Here is a 21,463-nt window from a genome sequence, read left to right on the forward strand (position 1 = left end):
TCTATTACTTTGCTTCAGAAAATAAATGTATCACGTTGGAGATAACTACGGTATTAGAATTATCCAGTGATTAATTCCTAATCCAAAACTTAAATTAATAATGTAAAAAACAATGCAAAATAAATGTACTTTGTTTAATTACTTGACTTAATACATGAAGGAGACATGAAACAGGTGTTCCCTGGAACAGGAAAATATAACTTATAAATGGAGAAAACAAAGCCTTTTTGAAGTTCTAATCATTAATTAGACTAAATGATTTGCATAAATGAATAAAACTGCTCATCCTCGCACATCCGCTCGCTGTGTATTCATTCCTTATTTAGCTGAATCGTGTACATTACACGTGATGTGTTTGAAGTTGGTAGTTTGAGTAAAATTGGCTTTGAGGAATTTTTTTAACAATCTAAATGGAAAGAGAGTAATGCAACTCAGAGGTCTGAAAACCTAATGCTGATTACGGCTTCAGCATAATTTTGTTAAGATCAAACACAAAATGGTCAAAAGGTGGAGAAAGACAAGTATTTTACTGACCTTTCATAAAAAGGACATAGTGATTACAGTGAAAGAGCATGTTCATTAGTATATGTGTATCTCAATCAATGCTTCATTCATTAGAGGAGAAAATAATCATGATACTACTCTCGTCAAATTAGTATCAAATTTTCTACTTTAAAGTATTACCACAGAAAGGCTGCTACAAATGAATCAACTGTTACATGTTTTAGAAAATTTAAAGAGGACCAGTCACAGTTTTGTATTGTAAAGACATGGCAATAATGTCATTTTACTGAAGACTAAATTGATACTTTTATTGAAGAAATCTGCATTCTCATCGTTCAGTAATCGCTCATTGAAGTTATATGCTAATTGGGCGCGAATCCAACAAGGCTGAACCTTATACTTCATCTTTTTCTACTTGTCTAAGCAATATCTGCCCCCCAGCAGCCTCCGATCTTTGACCAACAGGTCACTGCTTTTCAGGAACCTGCCCCCCACTGTCTGAAACATTGTTCCAGAGGCATCATTGCCGGTGGTAGTGCATGCACTGGTTCAATTCTCTGCTTACTGATGTCAGAGAGAAGTGACTATGCACGCACCACCCCTGGCCCATTACCTGACCTCCACACTGGCCGTCAGTGCAAGCAATGATGATGGAGGTGGGAGTGCCAGCAAACATTTCCACCCCAATGATTCCTTCTCTGCGTCTGATGTGTCAGAGAAGCAGGCGCGATTATGTCATTACAGCGTGCCTGCTGTTCGAGATGTGCAGCTCTTCACACCACACACTCAAAAGAGTGTGTTTTTTTTTAAAATCATAATAGAGTATGGAGAACCATGGGGGATGCATTACATTGTGTACAGGACCATGGGGGTGCATTATATTGCATGGAGGACCATGGGTTTACACTATATTATATGGAGGACTATTGGGGCGCATTATATTGTATGGAGGACCATGTGGTTACATTAGATTATATGGACGACCATGAGGGGTGTATTATATTGTATAGATGACCATGGGGGTGTATTATATTGTATGGAGGACCATGGGGGGTCCATTATATTGTATGTTTGACTATGTGGGTACATTATATTGTATGGAGGACCATGGGGAGGTGCATTATATTGTATGGGGGACTATGGTGGATAAATTATATTGTATGGAGGACCATGGGATTACATTATATTAAATGGACGACCGTGAGGGTTGCATTATATTGCATGGAGGACCATGGGGTTACATTATATTATATGGAGGACCATGGTGGTGTGCATTATATTGTATGGAGGACCATGAGGAGAATTATATTGTATGGAAGACCATGGGGGGTGCATTATATTGTATGGATGACCATGGGAGTGCATTATATTGTATGGAAGACCATGGGAAGTGAATTATATTGTATGGAGGACCATGGGAAGTACATTATATTTGTGGGGGGCGTTCTATATAGAGTACTATATGGGCCTATTATACTATATGAAAGGCTATGTTGGGCCATTACATTGTGTGCAAACAATTATACAGTATGAAGGTTTATGTGGGGTCCATCATACTGTGTGGAGGGCTGTGTGGGGGCTATTATACATTTTGGAGAGCTAGTGCAGGCCATTATACTGTGTGGAGCCACAGTTTGGGGATCTTACTGTGTTGGGGTCACCATATTTTGCCTTTGGAGTTGAGATGGGGTATTCAAGGGTCATCATACTTGCATGTGGAGGCTGATGTGGAGGAATTCATAACAGGGGTATTATACTGTATTTGGAGGGTACTTTTATTGGCATCATACATTATAGGGGCAATAAAAGAGGAATCTAGGAATTCAGCTGGAGCAAAATTACTATGTAAAGGCTGGACAGTTGTGAGATATGTTCTTCTGTGATCCTGACAATTATTATTGTTTTTATTTTTTGTGTGTATGGGGGCCCACTTAGAACTTCTGCTTTAGGGCTCTTTGGTTTCTATGTATGCCCCTGACTGGAAGCTCTGGAGCTCTAAGACAAAATTTATTGCAGCCCTCCTGCCCACCATGTGCCATTTGTAGAACTGGTGTCTTCTTACGAAGTAAAGAGGCAGTTGTGATCAGGTCTAGTTGTGATTGATACCTCTGCACCACTTATACCCTTGCTTTATGTACAGGGCAATAACCATTTTAGGATTAAGGGTCTTTCATGTCTTTTGCACTAGTAGGGAATGTGTTATAAGCCAATATCTTTTTAATGGCTAGGCATACCTTAACTACTTTTTTATTGTAAAAAAAAATGCAGTTTGAGTAGGAAAATAAGTAGTGCAATTAAATATTCAGATAATATGTTACATTATTATTATTATTATTGTTATTATTATTATTATTATTATTATTATTATAGGTTTGCAGTTCATTAAAGCAAAAAAGTGGTTGAAAAGTGAACTATAAGTTTTAGAAAATTTGACTGTTTTGTCTATAACAGAATATTTAACATGCTCTGGACTATTTCTTTTGGATGGACACATATTTTAAGAATAACTGTTTTTGATTTTTTTTTCAGAACTCAATAATACACTTTAACATAAGAAATCTACTTTCTCCTCCTTGACTGATCTTTTATTCTCAATATTCTCAACTCACAGGTAAAATCTGTCTTCAGTGAATACAAATTTTATGATTACTGAAGTAGGAAATGCTAGTTGATATGCTTAACACTCTGTGGAGAATTGTAACTGTCGTTTAACCCCCGAGGGTGGTTTGCACGTTAATGACCGGGCCAATTTTTACAATTCTGACCACTGTCCCTTTATGAGGTAATAACTCTGGAACGCTTCAACGGATCTTGGCGATTCTGACATTGTTTTCTTGTGACATATTGTACTTCATGATAGTGGTAAAATTTCTTTGATATTACCTGCGTTTATTTGCAAAAAAAATGGAAATTTGGCGAAAATTTTGAAAATTTTGCAATTTTCCAACTTTGAATTTTTATGCCCTTAAATCACAGAGATATGTCACACAAAATACTTAATAAGTAACATTTTCCACATGTCTACTTTACATCAGCACAATTTTGGAAACAAATTTTTTTTTTGTTAGGGAGTTATAAGGGTTAAAAGTTGACCAGCAATTTCTCATTTTTACAACAAAATTTACAAAACCATTTTTTTTAGGGACCACCTCACATTTGAAGTCACATTTAGGGGTCTATATAGCAAAAAATACCCAAAAGTGACACCATTCTAAAAACTGCACCCCTCAAGCTGATCAAAACCACATCCAAGAAGTTTATTAACCCTTCTGGTGCTTCATGAGAGCTAAAGCAATGTTGAAGGAAAAAATGAAAATTTAACTTTTTAGTCATGAAAACGATCTTTTAGCAACATTTTTTTTATTTTCCCAAAGGTAACAGGAGAAATTGGACTGCAAAAGTTGTTGTCCAATTTGTCCTGAGTACGCTGATACCCCATATGTGGGGGGGTACCACTGTTTGGGCTCATGGCAGGGCTCAGAAGGGAAGGAGCGCCATTTGACTTCTTCAAGCTAAAATTAGCTGGAATTGAGATCGGACGCCATGTCGCGTTTGGTGAGCCCCTGATGTGCCTAAACAGTGGAAACCCCCCACAAGTTACCCCATTTTGGAAACTAGACCCCCTAAGGAACTTATCTAGATGTGTGGTGAGCACTTTTATCCCCCAAGTGCTTCACAGAAGTTTATACCGCCCGTACGTGAAAATAAAAAAACGTATTTTTTCCACAAACATGATGGTTTAGTCCTCAATTTTTAATTTTCACAAGGGTAACTGAAGAAATTGGACCACACAAGTTGTAGTCCAATTTGTCCTGAGTACGCCAATACCCCATATGTGGGGCGGAACCACTGTTTAGGCGCATGGCAGGGCTCAGAAGGGAAGGAGCGCCATAAGACTTTTTCAAGCTAAAATTAGCTGGAATTGAGATTGGACGCCATGTCGCGTTTGGTGAGCCCCTGATGTGCCTAAACAGTGGAAACCCCCCACAAGTGACCCCATTTTGGAAACTAGACCCCCTAAGGAACTTATCTAGATGTGTGGTGAGCACTTTTATCCCCCAAGTGCTTCACAGAAGTTTATACCGCCCGTACGTGAAAATAAAAAAACGTATTTTTTCCACAAACATGATGGTTTAGTCCCCAATTTTTAATTTTCACAAGGGTAACTGAAGAAATTGGACCACAAAAGTTGTAGTCCAATTTGTCCTGAGTACGCTGATACCCCATATGTGGGGCGGAATTACTGTTCGGGCGCATGGCAGGGCTCAGAAGGGAAGGAGCGCCATAAGACTTTCTCAAGCTAAAATTAGCTGGAATTGAGATTGGACGCCATGTCGCGTTTGGTGAGCCCCTGATGTGCCTAAACAGTGGAAACCCCCCACAAGTGACCCCATTTTGGAAACTAGACCCCCTAAGGAACTTATCTAGATGTGTGGTGAGCACTTTTATCCCCCAAGTGCTTCACAGAAGTTTATACCGCCCGTACGTGAAAATAAAAAAACGTATTTTTTCCACAAACATGATGGTTTAGTCCCCAATTTTTAATTTTCACAAGGGTAACTGAAGAAATTGGACCACAAAAGTTGTAGTCCAATTTGTCCTGAGTATGCCAATACCCCATATGTGGGGCGGAACCACTGTTTGGGCGCATGGCAGGGCTCAGAAAGGAAGGAGCGCCATAAGACTTTTTCAAGCTAAAATTAGCTGGAATTGAGATTGGACGCCATGTCGCGTTTGGTGAGCCCCTGATGTGCCTAAACAGTGGAAACCCCCCACAAGTGACCCCATTTTGGAAACTAGACCCCCTAAGGAACTTATCTAGATGTGTGGTGAGCACTTTTATCCCCCAAGTGCTTCACAGAAGTTTATACCGCCCGTACGTGAAAATAAAAAAACGTATTTTTTCCACAAACATGATGGTTTAGTCCCCAATTTTTAATTTTCACAAGGGTAACTGAAGAAATTGGACCACAAAAGTTGTAGTCCAATTTGTCCTGAGTACGCCAATACCCCATATGTGGGGCGGAACCACTGTTTAGGCGCATGGCAGGGCTCAGAAGGGAAGGAGCGCCATAAGACTTTTTCAAGCTAAAATTAGCTGGAATTGAGATTGGACGCCATGTCGCGTTTGGTGAGCCCCTGATGTGCCTAAACAGTGGAAACCCCCCACAAGTGACCCCATTTTGGAAACTAGACCCCCTAAGGAACTTATCTAGATGTGTGGTGAGCACTTTTATCCCCCAAGTGCTTCACCAAAGTTTATATCGCCCGTGCGTGAAAATAAAAAATCCTATTTTTTCCACAAACATGATGGTTTAGTCCCCAATTTTTTATTTTCACAAGGGTAACTGAAGAAATTGGATGACAAAAGTTGTAGTCCAATTTGTCCTGAGTACGCTGATACCCCATATGTGGGGGGGAACCACTGTTTAGGCGCATGGCAGGGCTCAGAAGGGAAGGAGCGCCATAAGACTTTCTCAAGCTAAAATTAGCTGGAATTGAGATTGGACGCCATGTCGCGTTTGGTGAGCCCCTGATGTGCCTAAACAGTGGAAACCCCCCACAAGTGACCCCATTTTGGAAACTAGATCCCCTAAGGAACTTTTCTAGATGTGTGGTGAGCACTTTTATCCCCCAAGTGCTTCACAGAAGTTTATACCGCCCGTGCGGGAAAATAAAAAATCCTATTTTTTGCCCACAAAAATAATCTTTTAGTCCCCAATTTTTTTATTTCCCAAGGGTAACAGGAGAAATTGGACCACAAAAGTTGTTGTCCAATTTGCCCTGAGTACGCTGGTACCCCACATGTGGGAGAAAACTACTGTTTGGGCACACGTCAGGGCTCGGAAGGGAAGTAGTGACGTTTTGGAACGCAGGCTTTGATGGAATCTTCTGCGGCCGTCACGTTCCATTTGACGAGCCCCTGATGTGCCTAAAAAGTGGAAATCCCCCACAAGTGACCCCAATTTGGAAACTAGACCTCCTAAGGAACTTGTCTAGATGTGTGGTGAGAACTTTGAACCCCCAAGTGTTTCACTAAAGTTTATACCGCCCGTGCGGGAAAATAAAAAATCCTATTTTTTGCCCACAAAAATGATCTTTTAGTCCCCAATTTTTTAATTTCCCCTGAGTACGCTGGTACCCCACATGTGGGAAAAAACTGTTTGGGCACACGTTGGGGCTCGAAAGGGAAGTACTGACGTTTTTGAATGCAGACTTTGATGGAATCGTCTGCGGGCGTCATGTTCCGTTTGCAGAGCCCCTGATGTGCCTAAACAGGAAAAAAACCCACAAGTGACAACATTTTGGAAAGTAGACCCCCAGAGAACTTACCTAGATGTGCCAACTTTGGAATTATTCTATTTCCTGTAAAGTAAATTAGTAGTGCATGGAGGTGTGGTACAATTTAAAGCAATCCTTCATACACAGGCCAGGTTTGTCGGGGCAGGTGTCGCATTGATAGATGGTGTCACTTCGAATTCCTCTTTTGTAGCACACTCGGCACCTTTTTTGCGGCTTACCTTTTTTTTCAGTTGGCGGGACCACCCCAGGAAAATGCTGGCCTGGTACAACACGTGCACCTTCAGTTCCAGAAGTACTGGAGCCCGCTCCTTCCCTCGTGCCAAACATCAGGGCCTTAACCACTACCTCCTGGAAATGAAGGTACGACGTATCGGTGTTGCGTGCACATCGTGACAGCAGGAAAGCGTTGAGCATTGCCATTTGTACGATGTGCACGGACAGCTTTTTGTACCACACCCTGGCCTTTCTCAAAGCACTGTATGGTTGGAGGAGTTGATCGGAGAGATCAACGCCCCCCATGTTTTTGTTGTACCCCAGTACACAGTCCGGTTTGCAGACCTGTGCAGAGGTACCCCGTACAGTGCTGAGGGCGCTGCCATCACCGTGTATGGTGGTCAACAGAAGGACATCCCTTTTGTCCTTGTACTTGACAACCAGCAGGTGGTCGCTACATTGGGCTTTGTGTTGTGAAATTGGATTTTGGGCTCCCCCGGTGGCCACTGGTGGAATTGAACTGGTGTGCATCATCCTCTCTGTTCACCTGTTTCCATCAGGATGTGGGAGTCGCTATTTAGCCTTGCTCCTCTGTCACTTCCATGCCGGTCAACATTGTAATCGGAAGCCTTTCTGTGCATGTTCCTGCTGCTAGACAACTCCCAGCTAAGTTGGACTTTAGTCCTTGTTTGTTTTTGCATTTTGTTCCAGTTCACAGCTGTAGTTTCGTTTCTGTGTCTGGAAAGCTCTTGTGATCTGAAATTGCCACTCTGATGTTATGAGTTAATACTAGAGTCTTAAAGTAATTTCAGGATGTGTTTTGATAGGGTTTTCAGCTGACCATGAAAGTGCCCTTTCTGTCTTCCTGCTATCTAGTAAGCGGACCTCAATTTTGCTAAACCTATTTTCATACTATGTTTGTCATTTCATCTAAAATCACCGCCAATATTTGTGGGGGCCTCTGTCTGCCTTTCGGGGAAATTTCTCTAGAGGTGAGCCAGGACTATATTTTCCTCTGCCAGGATTAGTTAGTCCTCCGGCCGGCGCTGGGCGTCTAGGGATAAAACGCAGGCTACGCTACCCGGCTACTGTTAGTTGTGCGGCAGGTTTAGTTCATGGTCAGTTTAGTTTCCATCCTTCCAAGAGCTAGTTCTTATGTTTGCTGGGCTATGTTCTCTTGCCATTGAGAACCATAACAGTTTGACCGGCCAAAAAAGGGTTAAATTAATTGACAGAGAAAGGAGAGAAAAGAGAAGTCTGCTGAAGATTTTTTTTTTTTTTTTTTTCCTTCAGTTCTGAGTGTGCTTGTAATTGAATCTCTTGCAAGTCTGCCTATATTGCAGCCTTTCTCTCTCTCTCTCTTTCTAATCCTGGAATGGCTCTGTGTTCACCTGTTTAAAATGGATATTCAGAGTTTAGCTGCAGGTTTGAATAATCTCACCACGAAAGTTCAAAATTTACAAGATTTTGTTGTTCATGTTCCTATATCTGAACCTAGAATTCCTTTGCCTGAATTTTTCTCGGGGAATAGATCTTGCTTTCAAAATTTCAAAAATAATTGCAAGTTGTTTTTGTCCCTGAAATCTCGCTCTGCTGGAGATCCTGCTCAGCAGGTCAGGATTGTGATTTCCTTGCTCCGGGGCGACCCTCAGGATTGGGCTTTTGCATTGGCTCCAGGGGATCCTGCGTTGCTCAATGTGGATGCGTTTTTTCTGGCCTTGGGGTTGCTTTATGAGGAACCTCAGTTAGAACTTCAGGCGGAAAAGGCCTTGATGTCCCTATCTCAGGGGCAAGACGAAGCTGAAATATACTGCCAGAAATTCCGTAAATGGGCTGTGCTTACTCAGTGGAATGAGTGCGCCCTGGCGGCGAATTTCAGAGAGGGTCTCTCTGATGCCATTAAGGATGTTATGGTGGGGTTCCCTGTGCCTGCGGGTCTGAATGAGTCCATGACAATGGCTATCCAGATCGATAGGCGTCTGCGGGAGCGCAAACCTGTGCACCATTTGGCGGTGTCTACTGAGAAGACGCCAGAGAATATGCAATGTGATAGAATTCTGTCCAGAAGTGAACGGCAGAATTTTAGACGAAAAAATGGGTTGTGCTTCTATTGCGGTGATTCAACTCATGTTATATCAGCATGCTCTGTCATGATCTCAATGGCAAGAGAACATAGCATCAGCATATATATGAACTAGCTCTTGGAAGATGGAACTGAGCTGACCATGAACTAAACCTAACGCCCAACTAGCAGTGGCCGGGTAGCATGCCTACGTTGATTCTAGATGCCCAGCACCAGCCGGAGGACTAACTAAAGCTAGCAGAGGAAAATATTAGTCCTAGCTCACCTCTAGAGAAATACCCCGAAAGGAGACAGAGTCCCCCCACATGTATTGGCGGTGAGTTAAGAAGAAATAACAAACGTAGTATGAAAATAGGTTTAGCAAATTTGAGGTCCACTTACTACATAGCAGAAGACAGAAAGGACACTTTCATGGTCAGCTGAAAACCCTATCAAAACACCATCCAGAAATTACTTTAAAACTCTGGCATTAACTCATAACACCAGAGTGGCAATTCCTGTTCACAAGAGCTTTCCAGACACAGTAACGAAACTACAGCTGTGAACTGGAACAAAAATGCAAAAACAAACATGGACAAGAGTCCAACTTATCTAGTAGTTGTCTAGGAGCAGGAACAAGCACAGAGAGGCTTCTGATAACATTGTTGACCGGCAAGGAACTAACAGAGCAGCAAGGTTATATAGCGACTCCCACATCCTGATGGGAACAGGTGAACAGAGAAGATGAAGACACAGTTCAATTCCACCAGTAGCCACCGGGGGAGCCCAGAATCCAAATTCACAACAGTACCCCCCCCTCAAGGAGGGGGCACCGAACCCTCACCAGAACCACCAGGGCGATCAGGATGGGCCCTATGAAAGGTACGAACCAGATCAGAGGCATGAACATCAGATGCATTCACCCAAGAATTATCCTCCTGGCCGTATCCCTTCCACTTGACCAGATACTGGAGTCTCCGTCTGGAAACACGAGAGTCTAAGATTTTCTCCACAACGTACTCCAACTCACCCTCAACCAACACCGGAGCAGGAGGCTCAACGGAAGGCACAACCGGTACCTCATACCTGCGCAACAATGACCGATGAAAAACGTTATGAATAGAAAAGGATGCAGGGAGGTCCAAACGGAAGGAAACAGGGTTAAGAATCTCCAATATCTTATACGGGCCGATGAACCGAGGCTTAAACTTAGGAGAAGAGACCCTCATAGGGACAAAACGAGAAGACAGCCACACCAAATCCCCAACACAAAGCCGAGGACCAACACGACGGTGGCGGTTGGCAAAAAGCTGAGTCTTCTCCTGGGACAACCTCAAATTGTCCACCACCTGCCCCCAGATCTGATGCAATCTCTCCACCACAGCATCCACTCCAGGACAATCCGAAGATTCCACCTGACCAGAGGAAAATCGAGGATGAAACCCCGAATTACAGAAAAACGGGGACACCAAAGTGGCAGAGCTGGCCCGATTATTGAGAGCGAACTCCGCCAATGGCAAAAAAGCAACCCAATCATCCTGGTCAGCAGACACAAAACACCTCAGATATGTCTCCAGGGTCTGATTAATCCGCTCGGTCTGGCCATTCGTCTGAGGATGGAAAGCGGACGAAAAAGATAAATCTATGCCCATCCTAGCACAGAATGCCCGCCAAAATCTAGACACGAATTGGGTCCCTCTGTCAGAAACGATATTCTCAGGAATACCATGCAAACGAACAACATTTTGAAAAAACAGAGGAACCAACTCGGAAGAAGAAGGCAACTTGGGCAGAGGAACCAAATGGACCATCTTAGAAAAACGGTCACACACCACCCAGATGACAGACATCTTCTGAGAAACAGGCAGATCTGAAATAAAATCCATCGAGATGTGCGTCCAAGGCCTCTTAGGAATAGGCAAGGGCAACAATAATCCACTAGCCCGAGAACAACAAGGCTTGGCCCGAGCACAAACGTCACAAGACTGCACAAAGCCTCGCACATCTCGTGACAGGGAAGGCCACCAGAAGGACCTTGCCACCAAATCCCTGGTACCAAAAATGTCAGGATGACCTGCCAACGCAGAAGAATGAACCTCAGAGATGACTCTACTGGTCCAATCATCAGGAACAAACAGTTTATCAGGTGGGCAACGATCAGGTCTATCCGCCTGAAACTCCTGCAAGGCCCGCCGCAGGTCTGGAGAAACGGCTGACAATACCACTCCGTCCTTAAGGATACCTGTGGGCTCAGAGTTACCAGGCGAGTCAGGCTCAAAACTCCTAGAAAGGGCATCCGCCTTAACATTCTTAGAACCCGGTAGGTATGACACCACCAAATTAAACCGAGAGAAAAATAATGACCAGCGCGCCTGTCTAGGATTCAGGCGCCTGGCGGTCTCAAGATAAATCAAATTTTTGTGGTCAGTCAATACCACCACCTGATGTCTGGCTCCCTCAAGCCAATGGCGCCACTCCTCAAAAGCCCACTTCATGGCCAAAAGCTCCCGATTCCCAACATCATAATTCCGCTCAGCGGGCGAAAATTTACGGGAAAAGAAGGCACAAGGCCTCATCACGGAGCAGTCAGAACTTCTCTGCGACAAGACTGCCCCCGCTCCGATCTCAGAAGCGTCGACCTCAACCTGAAAAGGTAGAGCAACATCAGGCTGACGCAACACAGGGGCAGAGGAAAAACGGCGCTTAAGCTCCCGAAAGGCCTCCACAGCATCAGGGGACCAATCAGCAACATCAGCACCCTTCTTAGTCAAATCGGTCAATGGCTTAGCAATATCCGAAAAACCAGCAATAAATCGACGATAAAAGTTAGCAAAGCCCAAAAATTTCTGAAGACTCTTAAGAGAAGAGGGCTGCGTCCAATCACAAATAGCTTGAACCTTGACAGGATCCATTTCAATGGAAGAGGGGGAAAAAATATATCCCAAAAAGGAAATCCTCTGTACCCCAAAAACACACTTAGAACCCTTCACACACAAAGAATTAGACCGCAAAACCTGAAAAACCCTCCTGACTTGCTGGACATGAGAGTCCCAGTCATCCGAAAAAATCAGAATATCATCCAGATACACAATCATAAATTTATCCAAATAATCGCGAAAAATATCATGCCTAAAGGACTGGAAAACTGACGGAGCATTTGAAAGACCAAAAGGCATCACTAAATACTCAAAGTGGCCCTCGGGCGTATTAAATGCGGTTTTCCACTCATCCCCCTGCCTGATTCGCACCAAATTATACGCCCCACGAAGGTCAATCTTAGAGAACCACTTGGCCCCCTTTATGCGAGCAAACAAATCAGTCAGCAACGGCAATGGGTATTGATATTTAACAGTGATCTTATTCAAAAGCCGATAATCAATACATGGTCTCAAAGAGCCGTCTTTTTTTGACACAAAGAAAAAACCGGCTCCTAAGGGAGATGACGATGGACGAATATGTCCCTTTTCCAAGGACTCCCTTATATATTCTCGCATAGCAGCATGTTCAGGCACAGACAGATTAAATAAACGACCCTTTGGGTATTTACTACCCGGGATTAAATCTATGGCACAATCGCACTCTCGGTGCGGAGGTAACGAACCAAGCTTGGATTCTTCAAAGACGTCACGATAGACAGGAACTCAGGAATTTCAGAGGGAATAGATGATGAAATGGAAACCACAGGTACATCCCCATGAGCCCCCTTACATCCCCAGCTCAACACAGACATAGCTCTCCAGTCGAGGACTGGGTTGTGAGATTGCAGCCAAGGCAATCCTAGCACCAAATCATCATGTAGATTATACAGCACCAGAAAGCGAATAATCTCCTGGTGATCCGGATTAATACGCATAGTTACTTGTGTCCAGTATTGTGGTTTATTATTAGCCAATGGGGTGGAGTCAATCCCCTTCAGAGGAATAGGAGTCTCCAAAGGCTCTAAATCATACCCACAGCGTTTGGCAAAGGACCAATCCATAAGACTCAAAGCGGCGCCAGAGTCGACATAGGCGTCCGTGGTAATAGATGACAAAGAGCAAATCAGGGTCACAGATAGAATAAACTTAGACGGCAAGGTGCAAATGGAAACAGATTTACCAAGCTTTTTAGTGCGCTTAGAGCATGCTGATATAACATGAGTAGAATCACCACAATAGAAACACAACCCATTTTTCCGTCTAAAATTCTGCCGCTCGCTTCGGGACAGAATTCTATCACACTGCATACTCTCTGGCGACTTCTCAGTGGACACCGCCAGATGGTGCACTGGTTTGCGCTCCCGCAAACGCCTATCGATCTGAATAGCCATTGTCATGGACTCATTCAGACCCGCAGGCACAGGGAACCCCACCATAACATCCTTAATGGCATCAGAGAGACCCTCTCTGAAAGTCGCCGCCAGGGCGCACTCATTCCACTGAGTAAGCACAGACCATTTACGGAATCTTTGGCAGTAAATTTCCGCTTCATCTTGCCCCTGAGATAGGGACATCAAAGTTTTTTCTGCCTGAAGCTCCAAATGAGGTTCGTCATAAAGCAACCCCAAGGCCAGAAAAAACGCATCCACATTGAGCAACGCAGGATCCCCTGGTGTCAATGAAAAAGCCCAGTCTTGAGGGTCGCCCCGGAGCAAGGAAATCACAATCCTGACCTGCTGTGCAGGGTCTCCGGCAGAGCGAGATTTCAGGGACAAAAATAATTTGCAATTATTTCGAAAATTCTGAAACCCGGATCTATTCCCCGAGAAAAATTCCGGCAAGGGAATTCTCGGCTCAGATACAGGTGCATGACAAACAAAATCTTGCAAATTTTGTACCTTCGTGGCGAGATTATTCAAACCTGCAGTTACACTCTGAAGATCCATTACAAACAGGTGGACACAGAGCCATTCAAAGAAGGAGAGAAAAAAAAAAAAAAAAATTTCAGCAGACTACTTATTTCTCTCCTTTCTCAGCCAAGGATTTTAACCCTTTAGTGGGCCGGTCAAACTGTCATGATCTCAATGGCAAGAGAACATAGCATCAGCATATATATGAACTAGCTCTTGGAAGATGGAACTGAGCTGACCATGAACTAAACCTAACGCACAACTAGCAGTGGCCGGGTAGCATGCCTACGTTGATTCTAGATGCCCAGCACCAGCCGGAGGACTAACTAAAGCTAGCAGAGGAAAATATTAGTCCTAGCTCACCTCTAGAGAAATACCCCGAAAGGAGACAGAGGCCCCCCACATGTATTGGCGGTGAGTTAAGAAGAAATAACAAACGTAGTATGAAAATAGGTTTAGCAAATTTGAGGTCCACTTACTACATAGCAGAAGACAGAAAGGACACTTTCATGGTCAGCTGAAAACCCTATCAAAACACCATCCAGAAATTACTTTAAAACTCTGGCATTAACTCATAACACCAGAGTGGCAATTCCTGTTCACAAGAGCTTTCCAGACACAGTAACGAAACTACAGCTGTGAACTGGAACAAAAATGCAAAAACAAACATGGACAAGAGTCCAACTTATCTAGTAGTTGTCTAGGAGCAGGAACAAGCACAGAGAGGCTTCTGATAACATTGTTGACCGGCAAGGAACTAACAGAGCAGCAAGGTTATATAGCGACTCCCACATCCTGATGGGAACAGGTGAACAGAGAAGATGAAGACACAGTTCAATTCCACCAGTAGCCACCGGGGGAGCCCAGAATCCAAATTCACAACAATGCTCTAAGCGTACTAAGAAGCTTGATAAGTCTGTTTCAATTGGCACTTTACAGTCTAAGTTTATTCTATCTGTGACCCTGATTTGTTCTTTATCATCTATTACCGCGGATGCCTATGTCGACTCTGGCGCCGCTTTGAGTCTTATGGATTGGTCCTTTGCCAAACGCTGTGGGTATGATTTGGAGCCTCTTGAAACTCCTATACCCCTGAAGGGGATTGACTCCACCCCATTGGCTAGCAATAAACCACAATACTGGACACAAGTAACTATGCGGATTAATCCGGATCACCAGGAGATTATTCGCTTTCTTGTGCTGTATAACCTACATGATGTGTTGGTGCTTGGATTGCCATGGCTGCAATCTCATAACCCAGTCCTTGACTGGAAAGCTATGTCTGTGTTAAGCTGGGGATGTAAGGGGACGCATGGGGACGTACCTGTGGTTTCCATTTCATCATCTATTCCCTCTGAGATTCCTGAATTCTTGACTGAATATCGTGACGTTTTTGAAGAACCTAAGCTTGGTTCATTACCTCCGCACCGGGAGTGCGATTGTGCCATAGATTTGATTCCGGGTAGTAAATACCCTAAGGGTCGTTTGTTTAATCTGTCTGTGCCTGAACATGCTGCTATGCGAGAATATATAAAGGAGTCCTTGGAAAAGGGACATATTCGTCCTTCGTCATCTCCCTTAGGAGCCGGTTTTTTCTTTGTGGCTAAGAAAGATGGCTCTTTAAGGCCGTGCATTGATTATCGGCTTTTGAATAAAATCACGGTTAAATATCAATATCCGTTGCCACTGCTGACTGATTTGTTTGCTCGCATAAAGGGGGCCAAGTGATTCTCTAAGATAGATCTCCGTGGGGCGTATAATTTGGTGCGAATTAAGCAGGGGGATGAGTGGAAAACCGCATTTAATACGCCCGAGGGCCACTTTGAGTATTTGGTGATGCCTTTTGGTCTTTCAAATGCCCCTTCAGTCTTTCAGTCCTTTATGCATGACATTTTCCGTGATTATTTGGATAAATTTATGATTGTGTATCTGGATGATATTTTGATTTTTTCGGATGACTGGGACTCTCATGTCCAGCAGGTCAGGAGGGTTTTTCAGGTTTTGCGGTCTAATTCCTTGTGTGTGAAGGGTTCTAAGTGCGTTTTTGGGGTTCAAAAGATTTCCTTTTTGGGATATATTTTTTCCCCCTCTTCCATCGAGATGGATCCTGTCAAGGTTCAGGCTATTTGTGATTGGACGCAACCCTCTTCTCTTAAGAGTCTTCAGAAATTTTTGGGCTTTGCTAACTTTTATCGTCGATTTATTGCTGGTTTTTCTGATGTTGTTAAACCATTGACTGATTTGACTAAGAAGGGTGCTGATGTTGCTGATTGGTCCCCTGCTGCTGTGGAGGCCTTTCGGGAGCTTAAGCGCCGCTTTTCTTCCACCCCTGTGGTGCGTCAGCCTGATGTTGCTCTTCCTTTTCAGGTTGAGGTCGACGCTTCTGAAATCGGAGCTGGGGCGGTTTTGTCGCAGAGAAGTTCCGATTGCTCCGTGATGAGACCTTGTGCTTTTTTCTCGCGTAAATTTTCGCCTGCCGAGCGGAATTATGATGTTGGGAATCGGGAGCTTTTGGCCATGAAGTGGGCTTTTGAGGAGTGGCGTCATTGGCTTGAGGGGGCTAGACATCAGGTGGTGGTATTGACTGACCACAAAAATCTAATTTATCTTGAGTCCGCCAGACGCCTGAATCCTAGACAGGCGCGCTGGTCGTTGTTTTTCTCTCGGTTTAATTTTGTGGTGTCCTACCTGCCGGGTTCTAAGAATGTTAAGGCGGATGCCCTTTCTAGGAGTTTTGAGCCTGACTCCCCTGGTAATTCTGAACCTACAGGTATCCTTAAGGATGGAGTGATATTGTCTGCCGTTTCTCCAGACCTGCGGCGGGCCTTGCAGGAGTTTCAGGCGGATAGACCTGATCGTTGCCCACCTGGTAGACTGTTTGTTCCTGATGATTGGACCAGTAAAGTCATTTCTGAGGTTCATTCTTCTGCGTTGGCAGGTCATCCTGGAATCTTTGGTACCAGGGATTTGGTGGCAAGGTCCTTCTGGTGGCCTTCCCTGTCTCGAGATGTGCGAGGCTTCGTGCAGTCTTGTGACGTTTGTGCTCGGGCCAAGCCTTGTTGTTCTCGGGCTAGTGGATTGTTGTTGCCCTTGCCTATCCCGAAGAGGCCCTGGACGCACATCTCGATGGATTTTATTTCGGATCTTCCTGTTTCTCAGAAGATGTCTGTCGTCTGGGTGGTGTGTGATCGTTTCTCTAAGATGGTCCATTTGGTTCCCCTGCCTAAGTTGCCTCCTTCTTCCGAGTTGGTTCCTCTGTTTTTTCAAAATGTGGTCCGTTTGCATGGTATTCCGGAGAATATCGTTTCTGACAGAGGTACCCAATTCGTGTCTAGATTTTGGCGAGCATTCTGTGCTAGGATGGGCATAGATTTGTCTTTCTCGTCTGCTTTCCATCCTCAGACTAATGGCCAGACCGAGCGGACGAATCAGACCTTGGAGACATATTTGAGGTGTTTTGTGTCTGCAGATCAGGATGATTGGGTTGCTTTTTTGCCTTTAGCGGAGTTTGCCCTCAATAATCGGGCCAGCTCTGCCACCTTGGTGTCTCCTTTTTTCTGTAATTCGGGGTTTCATCCTCGATTTTCTTCTGGTCAGGTGGAATCTTCGGATTGTCCTGGAGTGGATGCTGTGGTGGAGAGGTTGCATCAGATTTGGGGGCAGGTAGTGGACAATTTGAAGTTGTCCCAGGAGAAGACTCAGCTTTTTGCCAACCGCCGGCGTCGGGTTGGTCCTCGGCTTTGTGTTGGGGACTTGGTGTGGTTGTCTTCTTGTTTTGTCCCTATGAGAGTTTCTTCTCCCAAGTTTAAGCCTCGGTTCATCGGCCCGTACAAGATATTGGAGATTCTTAACCCTGTGTCCTTCCGTTTGGACCTCCCTGCATCTTTTTCTATTCATAATGTTTTTCATCGGTCATTATTGCGCAGGTATGAGGTACCGGTTGTGCCTTCCGTTGAGCCTCCTGCTCCGGTGTTGGTTGAGGGCGAGTTGGAGTACGTTGTGGAAAAAATCTTGGACTCCCGTGTTTACAGACGGAGACTCCAGTATCTGGTCAAATGGAAGGGATACGGTCAGGAGGATAATTCTTGGGTGACTGCCTCTGATGTTCATGCCTCCGATTTGGTCCGTGCCTTTCATAGGGCTCATCCTGATCGCCCTGGTGGTTCTGGTGAGGGTTCGGTGCCCCCTCCTTGAGGGGGGGTACTGTTGTGAAATTGGATTTTGGGCTCCCCCGGTGGCCACTGGTGGAATTGAACTGGTGTGCATCATCCTCTCTGTTCACCTGTTTCCATCAGGATGTGGGAGTCGCTATTTAGCCTTGCTCCTCTGTCACTTCCATGCCGGTCAACATTGTAATCGGAAGCCTTTCTGTGCATGTTCCTGCTGCTAGACAACTCCCAGCTAAGTTGGACTTTAGTCCTTGTTTGTTTTTGCATTTTGTTCCAGTTCACAGCTGTAGTTTCGTTTCTGTGTCTGGAAAGCTCTTGTGATCTGAAATTGCCACTCTGATGTTATGAGTTAATACTAGAGTCTTAAAGTAATTTCAGGATGTGTTTTGATAGGGTTTTCAGCTGACCATGAAAGTGCCCTTTCTGTCTTCCTGCTATCTAGTAAGCGGACCTCAATTTTGCTAAACCTATTTTCATACTATGTTTGTCATTTCATCTAAAATCACCGCCAATATTTGTGGGGGCCTCTGTCTGCCTTTCGGGGAAATTTCTCTAGAGGTGAGCCAGGACTATATTTTCCTCTGCCAGGATTAGTTAGTCCTCCGGCCGGCGCTGGGCGTCTAGGGATAAAACGCAGGCTACGCTACCCGGCTACTGTTAGTTGTGCGGCAGGTTTAGTTCATGGTCAGTTTAGTTTCCATCCTTCCAAGAGCTAGTTCTTATGTTTGCTGGGCTATGTTCTCTTGCCATTGAGAACCATAACAGCTTTGCTCTCGCCTTTTCTGAGAATCTGCCCAAGTAGCGTCTTCGGGAGGCCTCTCTGATTTTTGCGGACAGTACCGCAAGCTGCGGTACCTCGCGCAAAGAGAGATTTGTAGAGTGGGATGCTGGAATAAAAGTTATCGGTATAGAGGTGATAACCTTTATCCAGCAGTGGGTGCACCAAATCCCACACAATTTTCCCACTCACTCCCAGGATAGAAGGACACTCAGGCGGTTCAATCCTGCTGTCCTTCCCTTCGTAGACTCTAAAGCTGTGGGTGTACCCTGAGGTACTCTCACACAGCTTGTAGAGTTTGATTCCGTACCTGGCCCTCTTGCAGGGCAGGTATTGACGGAATCTAAGCCGCCCCTTAAAATGAATTAAGGACTCATCCACGCAGATGTCCCTTTGAGGCACGTACACTTCTGCAAACTTTTTGTTGAAGTGTTCGATGACCGGCTGAACTTTGAACAGACGGTCAAAGTTGGGGTCATCACGTGCGGGACACCGTGCATTATCGTTGTAATGCAGGAACTTATGGATGGCCTCAAAGCGCGTCCGGGTCATGACCATTCGGAATACTGGAGTGTTATATAAAATATCCACACTCCAATATTGCCGAAGTTCAGGCTTCTTCAGGATCCCCATGTGGAGGACCAGGCCCCAAAACTGCATCATTTCAACTGCGTCTACAGGAGACCAGTTAGAATATGATGAACCCGAGTTTTGGTCCAAAAATTGCCGAGCATACAGATTAGTTTGCTCCACCATGAGGTTGACGAAAGCCTCAGAGAAAAAGACTTTGAAAAAGTCTAGTTCTGTGAGGCCGGTGGTGTCAAACTTGATTCCTGATTCTGCCACAAAATCAGGAATCAGTGGCTCGTAATTTTCAGGTGGCGAGGTCCATATGGGGTCCGCAGTGGGGTGCGCTGGTTCGTCTTCAGCAATGGTGGGCGCTTCATCTTCATCTTCATCAACGATGGGCCTAGCCTCATCTTCTGTCCTGCGGCGTCTGCGTGGCGGTTCCGCAGGGCCGGAGGAGGAAGATGAGGAGTGGGAAGAGGATGAGGAAGAATCAGAAAAATAAAGAAAAGTGGGATCCTCTCCCTCGCTATCAGTGTCGGAGGCAAGGAAAGAATATGCCTCCTCCGCTGAATAGCGCTGTTGGGACGAACGAGATGAGCGGGACATTTTTTTTGTAAGTGTGGTGCTTGGGTGCACTTTATTGGTAACTGTGTAAGTGTGGGGGGATAGTGTTTGGTGCAAACTACTCTGAAAAGAAAAAGCTAAAGGAAAAAAAAAATACCTGTGAAAGAAAAGTATAAAACAGCAGGCCCTAGCTCTGATAAGTGAACCGCGTCACTTATCAAAGTTTGGCGGCTGCTGGGTGTGTGAACGGGGATGTGAAAAAAAAAAAACGCAGGCACGAGAGCTCTGATAAATGAACCGCGTCACTTATCAAAGTTCAGTGGCTGCTGGGTGTGTGAACGGGGATGTGAAAAAAAAAACGCAGGCACGAGAGCTCTGATAAATGAACCACGTCACTTATCAAAGTTCAGCGGCTGCTGGGTGCGTGCACAGGGATGTGAGAAAAAAAGAAAAAAAAGCACGGGTTAGACGCGGCGGGGTGAGCGCACGGAGATGTGGGGAAAAAAAAAAGGAAAGCACGGGTTAGATGCGGCGGGGTGAGCGCCCGGAGATGTGATGAAAAAAAAAGAAAAGGAAGGCAAGGGTCAGATGCGGAGGCTGGGTGAGCGCACGGGGATGTGTAAAAAAAAAAAAGAAAACGGCAGGCACGAGAGCTTTGATAAGTGAACCGCGTCACTTATCAAAGTTCGGCGGCTGCTGGGTGTGCGCACAGGTGTGGTGAAAAAAAAAAAGGAAAACGGCAGGCACAAGCTCTGATAAGTGAACTGCGTCACTTATCAAAGTTTGGCGGCTGCGGGATGGGTGTACGGAATTGGGCAAAGGGGGCTGCTGAAAAAAAAGCGAGCACGAGTGTTGATCAGTGAACTGCGTCACCAATCAACGCTCGGCGGCTGCTAAAAGTGCGCACGGCAGCGACGCAAAGAGGGACGGAGGGGGTAAAAAAGAGGGGGGAAGGGGGGGAAGGGGGGAGGGGGGGATGGGTGGATGGAGGGGGGGATGGATGGAGGGGGGGATGGGGGGGTGAAGTGAGACCGGGTAGGGGCTGTTAGCACTTACCTTTTGTAGTCTCTCTTCTTTCTTTGGTTTTCTTTCTTCTTTCTTTCGCTTTTTTTGTATCGCAGGGGATTGTGGTGTTACAGGCTTCTGTAGCACCACAAGGCCCAGCAAGACAGGATCTGGCTGTGTGACCGCTCAGCAGGAGTCCCTCAGCTAGAGTGAGGACCCCTGCAGAGCGGTCACACAGGTCACCTGCAGGTGACAGACAGGTCACAGAGCGGTCACACCGCTGCTGTGAGCTGTCATTGGTGGGATCGAATGATAACATCGATCCCACCAATCCCTGCAGGGCTTGGTGACCATGGCAACTGCCTTGGATCTCTCCTATCCTAGGCAGGTCACTGCCAGGTCACCAGCAGGGCACACACAGCGGTCACAACGTGACCGCCGCTGTGCCCTGTGATTGGCGCGATCGT

This window comes from Ranitomeya variabilis, chromosome 3 (genome assembly GCF_051348905.1).
Source record: "Ranitomeya variabilis isolate aRanVar5 chromosome 3, aRanVar5.hap1, whole genome shotgun sequence".
Classification (NCBI taxonomy): Eukaryota; Metazoa; Chordata; class Amphibia; order Anura; family Dendrobatidae; genus Ranitomeya; species Ranitomeya variabilis.